The sequence below is a fragment of the Peromyscus californicus genome, unplaced genomic scaffold, assembly GCF_007827085.1.
Source record: "Peromyscus californicus insignis strain IS unplaced genomic scaffold, ASM782708v3 Scaffold_6__1_contigs__length_162567912, whole genome shotgun sequence".
NCBI lineage: Eukaryota > Metazoa > Chordata > Mammalia > Rodentia > Cricetidae > Peromyscus > Peromyscus californicus.
Genome location: NW_026294584.1, coordinates 52,358,450 through 52,378,221, shown reverse-complemented (window position 1 = coordinate 52,378,221; position 19,772 = coordinate 52,358,450). Strand labels below are relative to the sequence as shown.

Sequence of the window (19,772 nt, the reverse complement as noted above, 5' to 3'; positions counted from 1 at the left end):
CCAATGCCCTTATCTGTGAAAGGCAGATAATAACAGCACGTATCTCATAGCACTGTTATAAGATGAAATCAGTTACTACAGCCTCAGAGCTTAGAAAATATGCACTTTTTTTTTTTTCTAAAATAGTTAGCTGGGTGTGATGCTGTATACCAGTAATGAGGAAGCTGAAGCGGGATAATCACAAGTTTGAGGAAAGCCTGGGCTACATAGTGAAGGCCAAGACAGTGTCTCACCACGGTCCCCAAAAGTGAAAGACCTTTACTACTTAACCCTGCAAGAAACAGTGGACTGAGATTTAGTCACGTCAGGGCTGAGGCTGTAGCTCAGTTGGTAGACTGCTTGTGGAGCATGTTCCTGGTTTGATGTCTAGCACTGAATGCATAAACTGGGCATGGTGATTCTGGCCTGTGATCTCAGCTCTCCAGAGGCGGTGGCAGGAAGATCAGAAGTTCAAGGTCAAGCTAGCCATGGTGGTGCACACCTTTGATTCCAGCATTTAGAAGGCAGTTGGGTCTCTGTGAGTTCAAGGCCAGCCTGGTCTAGTATTGAGTTCAGAGCCAGCCAGAGTTATATAGTGAGATCCTGCCTCAAGAATAGATAAATAAGGGCCTGGAGAGATGGCTCAGTGGTTAAGAGCATTGACTGCTCCTCCAGAGGTCCTGAGTTCACTCCCAGCACCCACATGGTGGCTCATAACCATCTATAATGAGATCTGATGCCCTCTTCTGGCTTGCAGGCAAACACGCAGACAGAACACTGTATACATAAAAAATACATAAATCTTTAAATAAAAAAACAAGAAATGAAGAAAATGATGAAGGATATAATATAAAGTATTTCTGGACCTGAAAACAGGTGCCTCTGAAAGTCCTTTAGTGTACTCGATACAATGACTAAAAAGACCTTCACCAAGGCACCTTATTCCAACATTCCTAGATCACAGGGACAAGGAGAAGCAGGAGCCAACTGTGGGAGGACCGCGGTGACATACAAAGAAACACTGGACTGTCAGCCTTCTTGGATCCCATCTGGCTTCTTGGGTCTGTGATGCCACTGTGGGGGCTCAGCTGTCACTGTCCTCGCTGTCCCTCTATGCACCCAGCTGGCTCAGGGAGGAGGCCCCGGGTGTCTAGGGTGCAAGGCTGGCTGCCTTCCTCCTCTCAGGGGTACCTGTGGGGCATCCGGACCTGCTCTGAGCCCCGGTTGGCTTCCTCCGCCTTCACCTTCTTTGGCACACCCAAGCCAGCCAGCTGTGCCCTGCTGCCCACTGCCCACTGCCCCTGCCTTCCTCTTGGCCTTGGGTGCCTCGTCCAGGATAGCTGTGGGGTTGGGCCTTGCTGCTGCCTGTGGTCGGGAATGGGGAGCTTTGTGGTCGGGAACAGGGAGCTTTGTCTTCTGAGTCGGAATCCTCCAGAAGCCTGTGGTGGCGAGCCTCCTCCAGCTGCTGTCGCCGCTGCTCCTGTGACAGGCGGTGCTGCAGCAACAGAGCTTCGAAGTCCACGTGTGCCTGCCGCTGGTTCAGCTCCTTCAGCTGTTGGTTTTCTTCTCCTTTTTTTTTTTTTTTCCGAGACAAGGTTTCTCTGTGTAGCTTTGCACCTTTTCTGGAACTCGCTCTGTAGCCCAGGCTGGCTTCGAACTCAGAGATCGGCCCGCTTCTGCCTCCCGAGTGCTGGGATTAAAGGCGGGCATGAGCTGCCACCATCCCCCGGCCCAGCTGTTGGTTTTAATGTGGCTCTTTTACTCTGTGAGGAAAGGTCACGAGGCACAACAAAATTCACTATCCGAGTTTCATTAGGAGGAGGAAGGGACAGGATGTGATCAGGCCTGTTCAAAAGACACGTGAGAAGCTGAGCGCAGAAGAGAGAGGAGGAGTTTCATCACGCTAAATGCACATTAAGTGATCACGCAGTGCAGGGATGACGTATGACGTAAGGGATGACGAACCGTTTTGCAAGCGCATGCGCGGTCATGTGGCCAGTGCCCAGGAATACCAACATCAGCTTCTGCAGGTTTTCCAGCATCCCCGTCTCCAGCTTTGAGTCCTTCGTGAGGTTCTCTAGGACCTTCATGGAGTTGTTCCGCTCCTCATCCTCACGCTCCTTCTGCACACGCTTCCCTTCCTCCTCCAGGAGCTTCTCGGCCTGGAAGCTGCGTGTGGCCCCATGCTCCATGGTGTAGTCCGCGTCTTGAAGGTGATTTCCCCCTTCCCCCAAGCAGCGCGTGCACTTGATATGGAAGCGGAAGATAGGCCCAGACAGGCCTCGTTCTGGGCCATTTCTTGGCGTGCATTGAACTTCTTCCCCTTGTAGATATATTCTCCACATGTCTTACACCTCATGTTGAAGGGGGCCATCAGCCGAACCACGTACTGGTCCTTGGGTAGCTTGACGGGTCGAAGTCAGGTGAGTAGTGTTTGTTTAGAACTTTGCATTCCAACATCTTCGCTTCCTCTTCACTTCCTGTCCGTGGCACAAGCGAAGAAGCAGTTTGCTTTGGTCTATCTGACCAGCAGTTCTCTTGCCGTCACTTCCTCCGAGGTCTTACTGGCTGTAGCTTACAGGCTTATTTAGTGTTCTCATTGGCTGCAATCTCTGTTGATCACGGTTGCGTGTGTAAGTGAGGCGGTAAATAAAGGTTCCCGGAGTGTGCGTGTGCACCACGCTGGAAAGCACAAAGAAAGCTACCTGAAGTCAGTAAGGTTTTTGAAAAGTTTCAATGTGGGAAAGCCAGCTTGCAGGAAAAAAAAAAAAAAAAAAAAAAAACCCACCTGCTTTGCAACTCTAAACCGGTTCGAAAACCCTGCCAGGACTGGACAACAGGACACTGGGGGACCGATTGCCCCAAGTGGCTACGTCAGGGTGAGTCAGTCTTTCTAAATTCCTACCCCACATGAAAGTCTGTCAGATATTCTGGGCTTAGCAGCTGAAGAAAGTGCTGCCTTTGGGACTCCTTTCCCCAGCGACCATGGAGAATTTTCGACTGCCTAGGTAGCTGGAAAGCTGTCTCGCTTCTGCTTATTTATATCCCTCTCTGATCTGATGGCATTTGATGACTAGGGCACTCATAGCTTTGCCAGTTTAACAGCTCTCCTCCGACCTCCATCCCACCCCCAAGGCTACAACCAGCTTGGTAGCTCATGAGTTCGTTAGTACAGACAGGTGTGCCTTATTCACAGGCTTCGTGGTAGCACTGGCTACAGTTTTCAGGAGTCCTTAAATTTCTGTGGATTTTTAATCCAAAGCCATAGCCTTTTGCTGTGACACCAAGATGTAAATCTGTTTCAGTTGTTTTACAGACCCCTGCAGTTCCTGCACAGGTCCACTCCTCTCCTTGTGCCAAGGCCAACCCGAAAGGGGTTGAAGCACAATCCTAATTGGTCTTAACAGTTAAAGCCCAGAGTCAGATATTAGGGTGAAAGCTGTAAGATCAGAGAAGCAGAGCAGCCAGCCACTGGAGACCTCTTACCTCTACGAATCTCAGACCAAATGGGCGTCCTGTCTCTAAGAATCCTCAGACTGAATGGGCACCTGAGATCCTGTCTCCACCTCCCTTATATTCCTGTCTCCACCTCCCGGATGCTGGGATTAAAGGAGTGAGCCACCACAGTCCAGCTGTTTCTCTTTTAGACAGATTCAACCTCGTGTAGTCTAGGGTGGCTTTGAATTCCTGATCTTCCTGCTTCCTCCTCCCAAGTGCTGGGATTAAAGGTGTATATCACCACTGTCTGGCTTCTATGGTTAACTAGTGGATAACTCTGCCCTCTGCCCTCCAGGCAAGCTTTATTTGTCAGGACACAAACAAAATATAAACAGGGGGTCCTCCACCTGTGCCAGCCAGCCCCTGCACCAGCTCCAAGGATACTAACTGGGCAAGTACTGACCGGTTGATCACACCCACATGCTCACTCGTGAAAAGCCCTGTTGCCTCCTAACTCTTGTTGACATTTTTACAGGATGGATCGAGGCATTTCCCATATCTGGGGAAGCAGCAGGTGCGATGGGCCAGGTCCTCCTGGACACATCCTCCCCTGGTTTGGTGTGCCATCCCCCAAACTCCTGGAACATCAGTGCTGGTACCACCTCTCCAGATTCAAGGGCATATCTACTCTTTTGTCTGGCTCATTCACCCCTGCCTCTTCTGTACAATCAAGGCACATCTCCATTTCATTCTTTTCCCCACAGCTAGCCCCATTCATAGGGCAAGTGTTAATAATCTGGTTTTTTTTTTTTTTCCTAGCAACGTGCCTTCTTTGCCTCCTCAAGAAACAGATGCCTGAGGTCTCCAGAATGGCAGTTAACCAAATACTTCTTCACTCACACCTCCTACGGAGCGTGACCCCACCAACTCCCAGCTTCCCCTCCCCATGTCATCCTATGCCCACAGGAAGTAGCTAGACTTGAACGGGCACCCCTATACCCAAGGAGTCTTGGGATGATTAGGTGGAAGCCCCACCTCTCTCTTTCCCTAGACCCCACTCCTAAGAAATCCTGCCAAGAGTCAGCACCTCCCCAGGGCTGCTCAGGACCATGCCTACAGGCTACTTAAGACCTGGTTGCCATACCTGCTCTGTGCTCTCTCCCCTGCCTTCCGAGAGTCACCCAGGAGTGCTTTGCTCTGCTCATTAAACCTGGACTCAATAATCTGGCCTGATCTGACTTATTACATCGACCACATTACTCACTACTGGGGGATTGAAATTTTTCAACCCAGTCTAGGTATCAATCAGTGTGAAGACAGAGCAAAGATTTTTTTTTTAATATAGTAACTTGAAAAATATCCTTCTGTTGGACTAGAGAGATGCTCAGTGATGAAGAACTCTCGACGCTTTTGCAGAGGGCCTGAGTTTCAGTTCCCAGCACCAACATGGTGGCTCACAGGCATCTGAAACCCTGGTTTCAAGGGATCCCACAGGCATGGACATGGTGCACACAACTGCATACAGGCCAGGCATTCATACACATAAAGCAAAATCAATCTAAAATGAATCTGTCCGTCAAGAGATAGTTTTCAGGCTTAGAGATGGCTCAGCAGATTATGGCCGTAGCTGCCAAAGTTGTGACCTGATTTCCATCCCTGGGACTTACATGGTGGAAGGAGAGAAGAGACTCCAGCAAGCTGTCCTCTGACCTCTCCAGCATGCATGCCCACACACATACATTCACATGTATGCACAAAACAAAGATGTAATAACAATAAAAAATAGTGTAAAAGTAGATAATCCTTAAAAATGGTAAAAATTAAAGGAGATATTAAAGAGGCACAGATTTTGTGGAATAAGGGAATTTGAAAGCAAATTTGCAAATTATTTTTGGAGGGGAAATACAGAGAAGAGTATGGATCGATAATTCACATGTCTATAAGAATGACTAAATTAGGCCTGGTGGCACAGACCTGGAATCCTAGCATTTGGGAGTGAAGGCAGGATAATTATGAGTCCAAAATCATCCTCAGCTATATAGTGAGTTCAAGGCCGTCTGGGCAATATAAGGCCCTATAATAATTATTATTTTGCTTTATTATCACTATCTACAATTTAGGATTTTTACGTGGTTTAAAGGCAAGGAAAGCTACAGACCTGGCCCCCATGGACTCAGACTCAGGTAACTCAGAAAGCGTGCTATAAATAACTCACACGTTTTCACTAAGGAATAAAATGTTCCAAGTTCACTCCCAAGTCATTTTTATTAGGATCTCAAAGAGAGGGAGCAAATAAAATAGAAGAAAAAGAAGAGATTTGGAATCTCCACAACAGAGTGTAGGGTATCCAGCATGGGAAAATGGAGAATCCCTGGACCACAGTGGTGAGATAGACAGAAGCCGTGCCATCCCAAAGCCTGGAAAAAGGAGGCTTCCTGAGGAGGGGTCCCAAAGGAAGATGTGGAACTCACATCCTTGAGCATATGGAAAACATCACCGAAAGGCTTTGGACAAAAATATTAAAGCTTCTAGAAATTGCTAATGATAAGGTATAGAAAACAAGAATTTCAAGATAAGACCATCTGTGGGCCTGGAGAGATGGCTCAGTGGTAAAGAGCACTGGCTGCTCTTCCTGAGGACCAAGGTTGGATTCCCAGCACCCACATGGCAGCTCACAACCATGCATCCCCAGTTCCAGAGGATCTGATGCTTTCTCTGCCTCCAACTCCCCAAAGCACACACATGGTATACAAACATACATGTAGCCAAAACACCCATATGCATAAAAAGGAAAAAAAAGGCCACTGTTGACTTTAGGAACATTGAAAGTTCACATTAGAATACAACTATGTGAGCTGGGTCATGAGTTCAAGATCAGCCTAGGCTGCAGAATGAGCCTAGGTCTAAAAAAAGAAAAAAAACTTGAGACTCCTCCAGTTGGTCCAGCCTTACATAATACTAGTTTTCCTCCAAAGAATGTGATAAAGCTGTACTGGGATGATGCTGGGGGAGCGGGGGAGCTGATGGATATCAAAAGATAAACTTACAGCTAAAGATCTTACTTGGCCCTTATCCATGACTTTCAAGTGAGGCAACGCCCCATTCCCCAAGGAGAATGAGCGTTCTGATAAGCCAAGCCAAAGAAACTGAGTTTACAGGCAGAGCGGAGCAGATTGCTGCTTTTCTTGTAAAGATTAAAGCAGAGGGATTCCCTTATCCAACCTGAGATTGGCTTGTTGAGGGGTTGGACTCTTGCCCCCCACTCTCCTGACTTCTGAGACAGTCACATAAACAACCTCCCTCAGTGACATGCAGCTTCAGCATGGGAGACTCCATTTTGGTGTGGCCAATTGGGCCTTCTGCAGGAGGTTCAATCCAAACTAATTGGCTAATTTCCTTTCAACTGGATGTTACACGGTCATCTATCCATGTTGATGAATAATATTCAAAAATAATAGAGCCAGCCATGGTGGCACACACCTGTAATCCTAGCACTCAAGAGGCAGAGGCAGGAGGATCATGGCATGCTGGAGGCTTGGTTTGCACAGTGAGTTCTAGGTCAGCTTGGCCTGTATGACCAGACTCTGTTTCAAACAACCATAATTGAATAAATAAAAATGAACATGATAAATCAAAACAAACTAATAGAAGCATAGTACTGAGAAAATAGGAACATAGTTGTTGCTGGCTGCCCCAGGGAATAGGGCCTGGTAGTAAGTTCGGGGAAGACTTTTTTTTTTTAAGTTTTTCGAGACAGGGTTTCTCTGTGTAGCTTTGCGCCTTTCCTGGAACTCGCTTTGTAGACCAGGCTGGCCTCGAACTCACAGAGATCCGCCTGGCTCTGCCAGAGTGCTGGGATTAAAGGTGTGCGCCACCACCGCCCGGCCATATTTTTCATTAAGTTTATGTATAAGCTGGGCATAAAGTATGCCTAATGTCCCCGTACTTAACGAAACTTCCTTCTGTCTTTCCTCCTCTTCCTCTTCTTCCCCCTGCTTTTTGATTTCTGAGGTAGTCTTTATATGTAGCTCTCATTGACCATATTCCTTGAACCATAGGTATAAGAATTGTGTTGAAGATATATTCATTGGGGCTGGTCTCCCCACAGTCTTTCTCTGCATTCTGGTCAGTTGGGGATTGATTTCTGTAATGGTCTCCATCTGCTGCAAAAAGAAAGTTCTTTGCAAAAGAGTGAGAGGTATACTTATTTGTGAGTATAAGAATAAGTATTTAGAATATAGTTAGAAATAATACTGGTTTAGGAAAGTGGTAGAAGTAGGTTTGGGTCCATGACCTCTTTAGCTACAAGTTAGTACTAGGCATGAATTCTCTCCTATTGAGTGGGCCTTAAATCCAATTAGGCAGCTGTTGGTTACTGCCAAGATATAAATGCCACTATTGTGCCCTTGGAACTATCTTGCTGGGATGGTCATTGTGGTTCACAGGCTCTACAGGTGGGGACTGGCGGTCTCTTTTCTCTCCTGGCAGCTTTCACAGCACCTTCCAATACTGAGAGCTAGTTTTCAGGAAAGAGGCTTGCTTCCAGGTCAGTTCTAACTCGATTCCTCCAAGTCTCTACATGGATTTTTAAAATGTAGTTCTAGCTGTGTGTGGATAGACACCTTGATGGATAGATTTAAAGGCTAGAACAGACCCAAATATATGCAGGAATTTAGTTTATAATTTGTGACAGACACTTGGAATCTTGCTGTTCAGTTAAAAGCCTTGGGCTTCTGGCTAGACCTGGCCTGTTTACCACAGCCTAACCTAAAACAAGATGCAGACTTAACAGTATTAAAATGTGAAAATTGAAACCAGAAAAGTGTTAGTAAAATGTGGGGGATTTAAAAAAAAAAACAAAAAACCAACTTTCCTCCCAAATGCAACATCGAGGATTAAGTTTCCAATGCTTGAATTGGGGGGACACATTCAGACCACAGTAAACCCCACACGAACATCAAGTTTGATACTTCAGGGGGTCCTGGAGGAAGCACATTTAAAAGTGGTCACCCTTCCTGATGAAGTTGGAATGGGGTCCAGCTGCATAGACTAGACTCCCTGCCCTCAAATACAAACAGCTCAGATGGTTTCTTTCCCAGAAGTGATGTAGATTTGGCTTCATATGTTATCAGGGACCTGGATTCCCACCTGACTTCTCTGCTAGCCCCAGTCTCACAGAAACATCCTCCATAGTCCACGGGGTTGCTGGAGCCTCTGCCGTTACGTCTCTGACTAAAGAAGGAAACAGGAGAGGACAGAGGGGTGCGTGCTTCCTTCACTGTGATTTCCTGAAAGTCCCTCCTGCTGCTGCCTGCATGCACCAGTCACGAAGCCACACCTAACTGCAAGGGAAATGGAGTCTTACTGCTGGGAGCATGGCCATCTTGAGTAAAATCAGAGGTCTGGGTGATGAAAGTGTTCTGAGAATAGTGGTGATGTTTGCACACATCCTCGTGGAAGTACTAACTGCTAAAGAGTGCTTTTAATTGGTTAAGGTGAATCTTATCACAGTCAAAAACATTACAGGGCAGGATGTGGGGGTGCACATCTTAAATCCCAGTATTCAGAAGCAGGAGGATCTCTGTGAGTTCGAGGCCAGCCTGGTCTACAGAGCGAGTTCCAGGAAAAGCGCAAAACTACACAGAGAAACTCTGTCTCGAAAAGCCAAAAAAAAAAAAAAAAATGGGAAAAAAAGTTTTATATTACATGTATTTATTCATTTATGGTAGAGGAGGGACTTGGTGTAGGCATTGTTTTGTTTTGTTTTGTTTTGTTTTGTTTTGTTTTTTTGGTTTTTCAAGACAGGGTTTCTCTGTGTAGCTTTGAGCCTTTTCCTGGAACTCACTTGGTAGCCCAGGCTGGCCTCGAACTCACAGAGATCCACCTGGCTCTGCCTCCCGAGTGCTGGGATTAAAGGCGTGCACCACCACCACCCGGCCCGGTGTAGGCATTGTTAATCCCACCAGAGAATAAGACCACTAGCGCAATGTTGAACCAAATTTGAAGCTTTAATTAAATACCGACCAGGAGGATGGGCTCTGGCAAAGACCATCCTGAGGTTCCCAGGGAATGGCCATGAGTCACATTTTTTTCTGCAGAGACTTAAAAAGGCAAACCCATAAGGCCATCATGTGTCCCACCAGGTCCAATCAGGGGCAAGCATACATCCTGATTTAGTTCTTGTCCGCATACCCCCCACCTACAGCCAATCAGGGGCAAGCATACATTCTGATGTATCCAGGTACCTCCCGCCTGCATGTGATCCAGCACATCCAGTGTAGAAGAGTCAAACAGACTTGCTTAGGGGAGTGAAAACACATGGCTTGTTATCTCCCATAAACAACAGCCTCCAGCCTTTCGGGAAGTAGCTAGGCAAGGGGCTTAGATGTTAGAGGCATTTTTGTTTCATGGATCTCTTAGGCACAGTATTAAAACTTAAAGCATATCTTTGGCTCTCACAGCATGTGGCACAGGACACGTGGAGATCAAAGGACAACTTCCAGGCACTGGTTCTTCCACCCTGTGGGTCCTGGGTCCGGACCCAGGTTGTCAGGTTTGGCAGCAAGCATCCTTGTCCTTACTCAGTGGACCCTCTTGCTGGTCCCGTGCTTACTTCTTGACCACTTCATTGCATTAGGTCTCTGGACTTGGTGTCAGGTGGACAAGGGAATGGAGTGTCACATCTGGGCAGCTCACCTTGTCGTCTGGCTGGTCGGCATGTAGCTATCCTGGCTGCTCCCTGCTCTCCGTTCACAGTACTGGTGATTGAACCCAGAGCATCGCACATGCCAATCAAGTGCCCTACATTCCTTGCCCGTGACATTTTTTTTTAATTAGGATTTAACTGTCCCTACGGGAGGCATTCCTGTATCGGTGACTGGAGGATCATGGGATTAACTGGAGCCACTTAATTACAAAGGGGCTTTAGAAACAACAGGTACATAGACTCTTAGTCAGCCAAGGATTCCAAACCTGTGCAGCCTGAGTAGCTTGAACAACACAAACTTACTCCTCACAGTTCTTTAAAGCAAAACAAAACAAAACAAAACAAAACATGCTGGATTCCAGGCATGTGCCACCACACCTACGTTCTTCTATGGGTTCTGAGGCCTTCAAAGCCCCGGATCAACGTGGCAGCTGCCTTTGATCCCTCTCTTTCTGGCTTGCACTCAGCTGCCTTTTTGCTGTGGCTTCCACTTGGTGTCGATGGTGGAAGGTGGGACAAATAGCTCTTTGGTGACTTGTCCTTGTGGGGTCAAAGTTCCATGTTCTACCTCTGTGACCTCACCTCACTTCGATTTGATTTGCTTGTTTATTATTTAAGCATTTATATGAGTGGTTTTTTTTGGGGGGGGGTTGGTTTTTTTATTTTTTTGGGTTTTTTTTTTTTTGGTTTTTCGAGACAAGGTTTCTCTGTGTAGCTTTGGAGCCTGTCCTGGATCTCGCTCTGTAGCCCAGGCTGGCCTCGAACTCACACAGACCTGCCTGCCTCTGCCTCCCGAGTGCTGGGATTAAAGGCGTGTGCCACCACTGCCTGGCATTATATGAGTGTTTTGCCTGAATGCCAGGTGCCCTGGGAGATCAGAAGAGGTCATCAGATCTCCTGGAACTGGAGACACTGATTATGGTTGTGAGCCACCATGTAGGTGCTGGGAACTGAACTCAGGTTCTCTGCAAGAGTAGCAAATGCTTGTAACACCACTGAGCCATCTCTCCAGATCCTGATTAAAAAAATATATTTGTTTGTGCTGAGTGACGGTGGCACACACCTTTAATCCCAGCTACACAGAGAAACCCTTTCTTGAAAACAAATAAACAAAACCACAACAAAACCAAAAACATAGGTGTGTGTGTGTGTGTGTGTGTGTGTGTGTGTGTGTGTGTGTGTGTGCACGTGAGTGCAGGTGTTCTAGGAGGCCAGGAGAGGGGGTGAGATCCCATGAAGCTAGAGTTAGAGGCAGCCTGAGCTGCCCAGAGTGGCTTCTGGGAACCCTGAACTCAGGTCCTCTGCAGGAGGCGCAAGCATTTTAACTGCTAAACCATCTCTCCAGTCTCCTAGGCTTTTGGTTTTTAGGACCTGATTCCAAATACAGCCACATTGGGGATTCCGGCTCAGGGAGAGGCACCATTCCGTCTATGGTGTGTGGTCATGGTATAATCATGAGTTAACCATGCAGAAGTGAAATTAGCTTGTCACTACCCCCACCGGTTTTGCAGGGCAACCAGGAAGTGTCATTAGTCACCTCTCATTTCATGGCCGGTCCCCCTATTGATTTCCCGAGCAGGTCAGGCTGGGCCAGGTGTTTGTTTGAACTTGATCTGGCAGCCCTTTGTAACCCACAGCCCGTGCCTCTAAAAAGACCAGGGGAGGCTTGTAGCAGGTGGCTGCATCCCCCTGCACCACCTCTGCCAAATGTCACCTTGGAAAGGGGGGAGGGTGAGAATGCAGAGACCAGGACTGTAGGGGGTAGAGGGCGGAACTACAGGTGGCTTGCCTATCCCTCCTGTATCATCTGTCCCAGAGGACTGCGCCCCGGTTCTTGTCTCTCTACCCTCAGGAGCAGGGCAGGGAACCGTTGGGAGGGGGAGGAGAGCGGGTTAAGCCTTTCCTGGTCCTTCAATGTGATGAAACAGGAGCGGGGAGTCTGCCAAGAACAGGTCAGGCTCAAAACAGGAAAGCCTAGTGTAGAGATAAATGGACACTTCTCTGTCGGGTTTACATGGATCTCTGGGGGAAAGTGCTGGAACTGATCTCATTCCGATCCGCACCCCCCTTCCCCCCCAAATCTTGAAGAGGAAATGCACAACGAGCCCTGCAGGGTTGCCAGAGCCTAATCTCTTCCAGGTGCCCAGATGCTAAGGAAAAGGGGAAGCGGAGGCGCTGCAGAAGTTGCTGGCAGCCACCGGAAGAGGGCCCTGGAAGGGGCAGGAGTCACGTGGAGCCTAAGGGGCAGCCTGCTGCGCTGCGGGGCTCCAAGCTCCAGCAAAGCGGCCCCTGTGCTGGGAGTGGGGGCCTGCCAACCACCTGGGAGCCCTGCTTCGGGACCTGCACACAGAAGCCTTCTTTCCTGCGTACCAGGTGTTAACGGGATTCCTTCTAGAATAGCTCATGGTCCCTCTGAAAACAGTGTATGGTTCTCCGTTCCCCTCACCCATTTTTTTTTTCTTTTCATTCTTTTGGTTTGTTGAGACAGAGTCTTTTGGAGCTCAGTCTGGCTTTAAACTTTTAATCTTTCTGAGTGCTGGGATTACAGGCATGCACCACTACTCCTGGTTCTATGCTATGCTGGGATTGGAATCCAGGGTCTCATGCTAGGCAAGCATTCTGCCGACCGAGATGCATCCCTAGCTTTATTTTAATTTTATTTTTTGAGACAGTCTTATGTATCCCCATCTGACCTTGAACTCACTATGTAGCCAAGGCTGGTCTTGAACTAATGATCCTGTTTATGCTGGGATTATAGGCCTGTGCTACCATGCCTGGCTCCACCCATTCCTTTTTGTTTGTTCTATTTTCTTTTTTTGAGTCAGGGTTCCACTCGGTAGCCTAGGTTGGCCTTGACCTAGAAACGATCCTGCCTCTTCCTCTCAAGTGCTGGGATTACAGGTGTGCACCACTCTACCCCCACCCCCCACCCCCGCTTTCTTTTGCTATTTTGAGACAGGGTCTTGCCTTGTAGCCCAAGTTGACTTCAAACTTTCTATGTAGGATGTTGGTCTTAAACTTAGAGCAATCCTCCTGCTTCTGCCCCCAGAATGCCAAGTCTATCCTACTTGGTGTGTGAATTGTTGACCTTCCTTGGCCTCAAGAAGCCCTTGCCTCCCCTGTCTGCTGGGTTGGAATTGGGGGTGACCCCAGGACACTACATCCTCAGTCTCAGTTGTCCTTCCTTAACCTTTGTAATGAACCTGCTCACAAAGTCCCCACTCTGCTCCACTCTGGCAGGTGTTTGGGAGAAAAACAGAGGTATCCCCTGGAGGACCAGCTCTAGAATTCCACCAGGGTGGAGCCTCTCTTTGTAGGAGCTCCACAGTAGGCACTTCCTCCCATGGATCCTGCTACCACTGAGATCTGTCACCTTGAGCTGCCCTTAGTGCGGCCTATGTGGTTCTGCTCTTCACTGCCAGTATCACAGCCATAATACAAATGCTCTCCAGGTTTACTCTCTTGGCACCGGGACCCCAGGCCTGATCTTTACCGATGAGAAGATTTTGTAGGCCACAGGAAGTCTTCTGAGGATGAGAGCTTGGGCTTCATCCTGTTGTATGGATTCGTTGCAGACGGCAAGCTAGTACTATGTGTCGTCTTATGGGGGGGGTGGACTTTCAGAAGTTTGAATTACTGGGAGGGGACCCAATGAAAGAAATGACTCAGGCCAGCATTGTTAATGAGTACCAAAGCTGCTGGGGAAAAGGAGCCGAACGGAAGGACATTTACATGGTGCCAAAATTCCATCCAAGCTGAGTTTTGGAAATTTCCCTGAGTGGAAAATTCCACCAGGGGGAAAAAAGTAACTTTATAAAATAAATAATTTGTGATCAGGTGACCATTTTAGCATCATTTGTGAAGGGACTCCAAGACATTATTGTCTCTCTGATGTCATGGGATGTGAACCATTCTTGCCTCAAGTGGTTAAACTTAATCTGAGAACCTTCATTTCTCAACCAAAACTGAGTGTGAAGCAAGCCCTGTGGCTTCTGTATTGTTAGGGTTCTGAGGAAAGAGAACCAGTAAGGTGTATGTCCACAGAGAAAGGTTGACATCAGGGAACTGGCCCACACTGTTAGGGAGGCTGAGGAGTCCCAAGTCCTGCCTCCAGCTCTCTCAGTAGCTGAGGACAGCCTTGGACACCTAATCCTCTTGCTTCTACCTTCTAAGTGCTGGGATTACAGGCGTGTACAGCCACATCCAGCTTCAACATCTCAATGTGTTTGAACATTTTCATAACAACAAATGTCTGGAAGTAAGGATAGATTTAGTGATCCTTGCCACTCTGAGCGAGTCCATAAGTGGATATAGACGCTGGAGGAGAGTAATGTCATGTCTGGAGAAAACAAACAAACAAAAGCCTTTTTATTTTTTTTTTTATTTTTTTATTTTTTTTGGTTTTTCGAGACAGGGTTTCTCTGTGTAGCTTTGCGCCTTTCCTGGAACTCACTTGGTAGTCCAGGCTGGCCTCGAACTCACAGAGATCCTCCTGGCTCTGCCTCCCAAGTGCTGGGATTAAAGGCGTGCGCCACCACCGCCCGGCAAAGCCTTTTTATTTTAAGAGGCTCAAGGAATACACAAACTGGTTTGGAATTCACTGTGTAGACCAGGCTGGCCTTGAACTCACAGAGATCCATGTGCCTTTCTTCCCAAGTGCTGGGATCAAAGGTATACACCACTAACGACTATGCCTAGCTTCTTTTCTTTTCTTTCTTTCTTTCTTTCTTTTTTTTTCCAAGACAGGGTTTCATCTGTGTAGCTTTGGAGCCTTTCCTGGAATTCACTCTGTACACCAGGCTGGCCTCGAACTCACAGAGATCCGCCTGGCTCTGCCTCCCAAGTGCTGGGATTAAAGGCGTGCGCCATCACTGCCCAGCCTTATTTTCATTATTTTTAATTATGTGTATTTGCGTGTGTGTGGGTTTGTACATGTGAACACAGCTACCTAAAGAGTTGGTTCTCTGGGAGCAGGAGTTACAGGTGTGACAGTTGTAAGCCACCTGATGTGGGTTCTGGGAACCAAGCTCACATCCTCCAGAAGAGCAGTGAAATGCTCCTATTGCTAAGCCATCTCTCCAACCCACACCATTTTAACCTTTTAAACGTGTTCCATGACATTATTCTGTGCACAGCCCTTCATCTTTCCTTGAACTATAATCCTAAACTGAGCGTGTTCAGCAATGTTACTCTTAAACTGAACGTGCTCAGGGATGTGCCTGCCTTCGAAGAGCTTCAGGTGAAAATGTGTCTCCATGCTTCTTGGCCATGCCTCTGTTGGCTTGACCCTCACCAAGAATTGAATCCACTGTGTTCAGTTACGCATACTGATGAGAAGACACAAGATGGCCGTCTGTGAAGGCAAGGGGAGGCTTCGGAAGAAGGGGGTCTGTTGACGTGTGATCTTAGATTTCCAGACTCCAGTACTGTAAGAAGATGCATTTCTGGTACATAAGCCATGCCCTTTACATTTCTTCTCATATAAAAGTAAAAGACTCACTCACCATTGTCTACACCGAGTAAGCAAGGCTCAGCTCCCCCCTGGGGAAAAGGGTCTAGATGAGGCAAAGCTCAAACTCTTGAGTGTTTTCCTGTGGTAAGGACAAAACCAACCGGCCACTGGAGGCCATCATGCACCTTGGAGAGAGCAGGGAGGGGGTACAGATGTGACCAGGAACCACTGGGTGGCATCCATCTCAGAACTTTGATCAATATTTTAGCCACCAGAAGAGCACTGTGAGGTATGAAGGCTTCTATAATGGAGCTGGTCTTCCTTTGGCTGGAGTGGACACAAACATGTCTCCTTCCTGCATTTAGGAGCCATGACATACTTCACAGGGGTAATTATACAGCTTCTCTGGGTCACGGTTCCCTCATCTGAAAAATGGGCAGGATACCACTTACCTTACAGAGTCACTAGAAGATTCAGGACAGAAAGCTCAGGGTGTGGTGCTAGAGTTTATCAGTGTTATTGGGAGGCCAGAGGACACTGAAGGGGAGGAGATGAAACAGGAGGAGAGTACAGATAAATTCTAAAGAAAGAGAGCCGGGCGGCGGTGGTGGCGCACGCCTTTAATCCCAGCACTCGGGAGGCAGAGCCAGGCGGATCTCTGTGAGTTCGAGGCCAGCCTGGTCTACAGAGTGAGTTCCAGGAAAGGCGCAAAGCTACACAGAGAAACCCTGTCTCGAAAAACCAAAAAAATAAATAAATAAATAAATAAATAAATAAATAAAATTCTAAAGAAAGAGAGAGTCCCTATTCCAGGATGTGGAGTACTAGATTTAAAAACAAGGAAATAGGATTTTTTTTTTAATGTAAAAACCATAAGCCATAAGAGCATTGATATATTTGATTGTGTAAAACATGCAAACTCCACTGGGTAAAGGTCACTAGGAACCAAGTTAAAGAATAATCTGGGACAAGGGTTCTCAGTTTCTACCAAATGGTGCTCCTGGGCCTGCTGAGTGAAGTCCTGGTGTTGGACTAGTTGAACTAGTCTCTACATTCTCCTGGCTCCATGCTCTGAAGCTCAGACAAAGCCATCTGTTTGTTTATTCAGGACAGGGTCTTGCTGTGTAGCTCTGCCTGACCTGGAGTTTGCTATGTGGCCTCACACTCAACACCCTTACCTTACCCTTCTAAGTACTGACATGGCAGACATGTGCTGCCATGCCCAGCCCAGGACTTCTTCACACACATACAGGCACCAAAATCGCATTCAGTGACTTGCCTGTACTGGGGTGCAGTCCCTCCCTTGGTCTGCCGTGACAGAGGTTCATAAATTGGGTGGTTTAAAACTTTGCCCTCTCAGATTCTTTTATTCGTTTATTCAGAAACAGGATCTCATGAAGAGCCATGGCTGACCTGGAATTTGCTAGGTAGACCAGCTAGACCACTGGTCTCTGTGAACTCACATTAATTATACTGCCTCTGCCTCCTGAGAACTGGGATTAGAAGCATGGCCCACACCTGGCCCACTCAGTTTTAGAGATGAGGAGCTGGAAGTGGAGGAGTCAGCAGAGCTCACTAAGAGCAGACCTTCCTTGTCCCTTCCTGGTTGTATGTGGCCCTGGGTTCCTCAGCTATGACAACATAAGGCCAACCTCTCCCTCTCCACACAAGGTCGCTGCTGCATCTTTGTACCTGTGTTCGCTCCTCATAAGGACATGTAGATTTAGGGCCTAATCTCTAGCCCAGGTTACTTAATCTAAAGAGCAGTGACTAATCATAGCCACAAAGGCCTTAGTTTTCAAAGCCCATCACATTTTAAAGTTCTGGGTGAGTGTAGATTTAGGGGTGGACATTTCCCAACCACTCCATGGACCTTTAATCACAAATGGTAGAAAACTCCATCTAACTAACAAATTATTGGGAGCAACCTTAGTGAGAAACCCCTAGTCTCTGTATCTATTAAAAAAATTTAGACTTACTTGTTTTATTTGATGTGTGTGATTGTTTTGTTTACAAGTATGTTTGTGTACCAGTACATGTCTGGTGCCTGTAGGGGCCAAAAGAGGGTAATGAGTTTCCTGAAACTGAAATTATGGATGGATTATGTGGGTGCTAGGAGACAAACCTAGGTCCTCTGCAAGATTGACAAGTGCTCTAACCAGTGAGCAATCTCAACCCACAGTTCCTGTGTCTATCAGCAGAATGCTCATTCACAGCTCTGGCTTGTATTAGGTCATATGCCCATCTCTATATTGCTGTTAGCTGGAAGGATGTTTGGTTCCAATGAAGGCACACAATGGAGACTTGAGCTCCAGATATTCCGACCAGGAGAAGGCTAAACAGGTGTTCGGGGGGCAAAACCAAAAGGAAGCAAAACCCACCACTCACTAGAATGTTGGTTTTCCTGCTCTCATCCCGGAGCCCACAGGAGGCAATAACTCCTGTTATCACAACTGCATTTCAAAACCTTGGAGAGCAGCAGGCCCTGGGTTGGTTTTGAATTTTCACATGATTCTGTCTCTGGGGCTTTAACCACTGTCACTCTGGAACCAGCATCTGGACTGGGGTGATCTTCTGTAAGGCAGTGTCTAGGTAGACAGCTGGACCGTCCATCTGCTGTGTGATCATTCAGTCTTTCTTTTTCTTTTCTATATAATTAGACAAACCATTGGGCGTGCTGTTTTGTAAACCAACCCAACATAGCTCTAAAGAATGGTAAGAATCTTAGATAACAGTCATGTGTCAGGGCTCACAGGAAGAATACTGATAGTATTCAGCTTTGCCACATAGACACAGCATGGTATACTCCTGAAGTTCCCCCGTGATGCTGAATGTGTACTCGTGTCTGCCTACTGTGATCTCGCTCTGTAGACCAGGCTGGCCTCGAACTCACAAAGATCCACCTGGTTCTGCCTCCCGAGTGCTGGGATTAAAGGTGTGCGCCACCACCGCCGGGCGTGATGACAGTTCTTACGCAGATGACCTATTTTTTCTCCAGATAACTATTTCTTCTCCATCTTTTCTGTGGGAGCCCATTTTCAGGTTCCTAGTGGCTTTACCCAGCAGGTCCGCATAGAGAGGATGATTGGACCATGGGCCTGAATGCAGGTGTCTGAGATGGTCTGCACTTGGCTGTGCTGGGGGGAGGTCTTTTGCTCCACCCCTCGGCTTTTCTATAAATACCCTAGGCAGAAACAATCGGGGCCCATTGGAATAGGTGCCAGGCCCTCTCAAGGCTATCCTTTATTTTTTATCTGTTTGTCTCCACAATCTAAATCCTTCTATCTAATATTTCCTGCTACTCTCACTCAAGAAAACGCTGGGGAACTGTAGGGTTGGTGGGTAGCCGCCCGCACTTTTCCATGGATTTGTGTGTGTTTATAAAGTCCCGCCTATTGCCCCCTGCACAGTCTGTAGAGTACAATGAGAAGGTCTGTTCCCTGAACAGGTGTTATCATCCTCTTGGCAGCCAGCAGTAGCTGGAGAGCTAAACCTAGGGAAACACTTTTGCAGGCAGCCCTGTGAGAACATGGCTCTCTGGCTGTCCCTTCTGAAAGGCTAACTGGCAGATTATAACCCATTCATTCTTACAACCATCTAGGAAAGAAAGCCAAGAATGAAGGGTTTGGCTCACGTTGGCGTCAGAGTATGAAAGGAGAGAAACATAAGTGGTCGGTGCACCTGAGCAGCAACGCCAGACCTCCCCTTGTCCTAGTATGTACATGTCTCAAGGCAAGGTCTGAGTGCTGCTGTCCTCAAGTACCCTGAGCTCTGGTGCAGAGTGTAATGTTCTGGGTTGAGACACGTGTCAACCAGTGGTTTAGCCGCCAGAGTTGTGCCTTAATCACCCACAGAAGGGCCTTGTTTTCTAAGCTTCACAAGATTCCCTGCCTAGAGGGTGAAATCAGTCAGCCCTTAAGGTCCAAGGAGCTAGATTTGGGAACTGCTGTAGAAGTGAATTGCTGACCTAGATGGAGTTTGCAGCCCCCAAACCTCACACCGCAGCCCGGCTCTTTCCTGTGCTGGGGACGGTGTTGCAATGACTACGTTCTCAGAAATGGTCTGAAGAAATCAGAGGCGTGGATGACAGCCCCAAGACCACAGGCCCCTGGGACCTTCCTGTTTGTTCCACGGGGGAAGGAGAGGGAGGAAGGAGGAGGAAAGGGAAGGGGAAGGGAAGGGGAGGAGGGGGAGGGA

At 47.6% G+C, this 19,772-nt stretch overlaps 1 pseudogene; it reads right to left on the bottom strand.

Moving 5' to 3' along the window:
- Nucleotides 1-1,063: 1,063 nt before the first annotated feature.
- LOC128098473 (splicing factor YJU2-like) lies at nt 1,064-2,439 on the bottom strand (annotated as a pseudogene).
- Between the last annotated feature and the right edge of the window lie 17,333 nt (nt 2,440-19,772).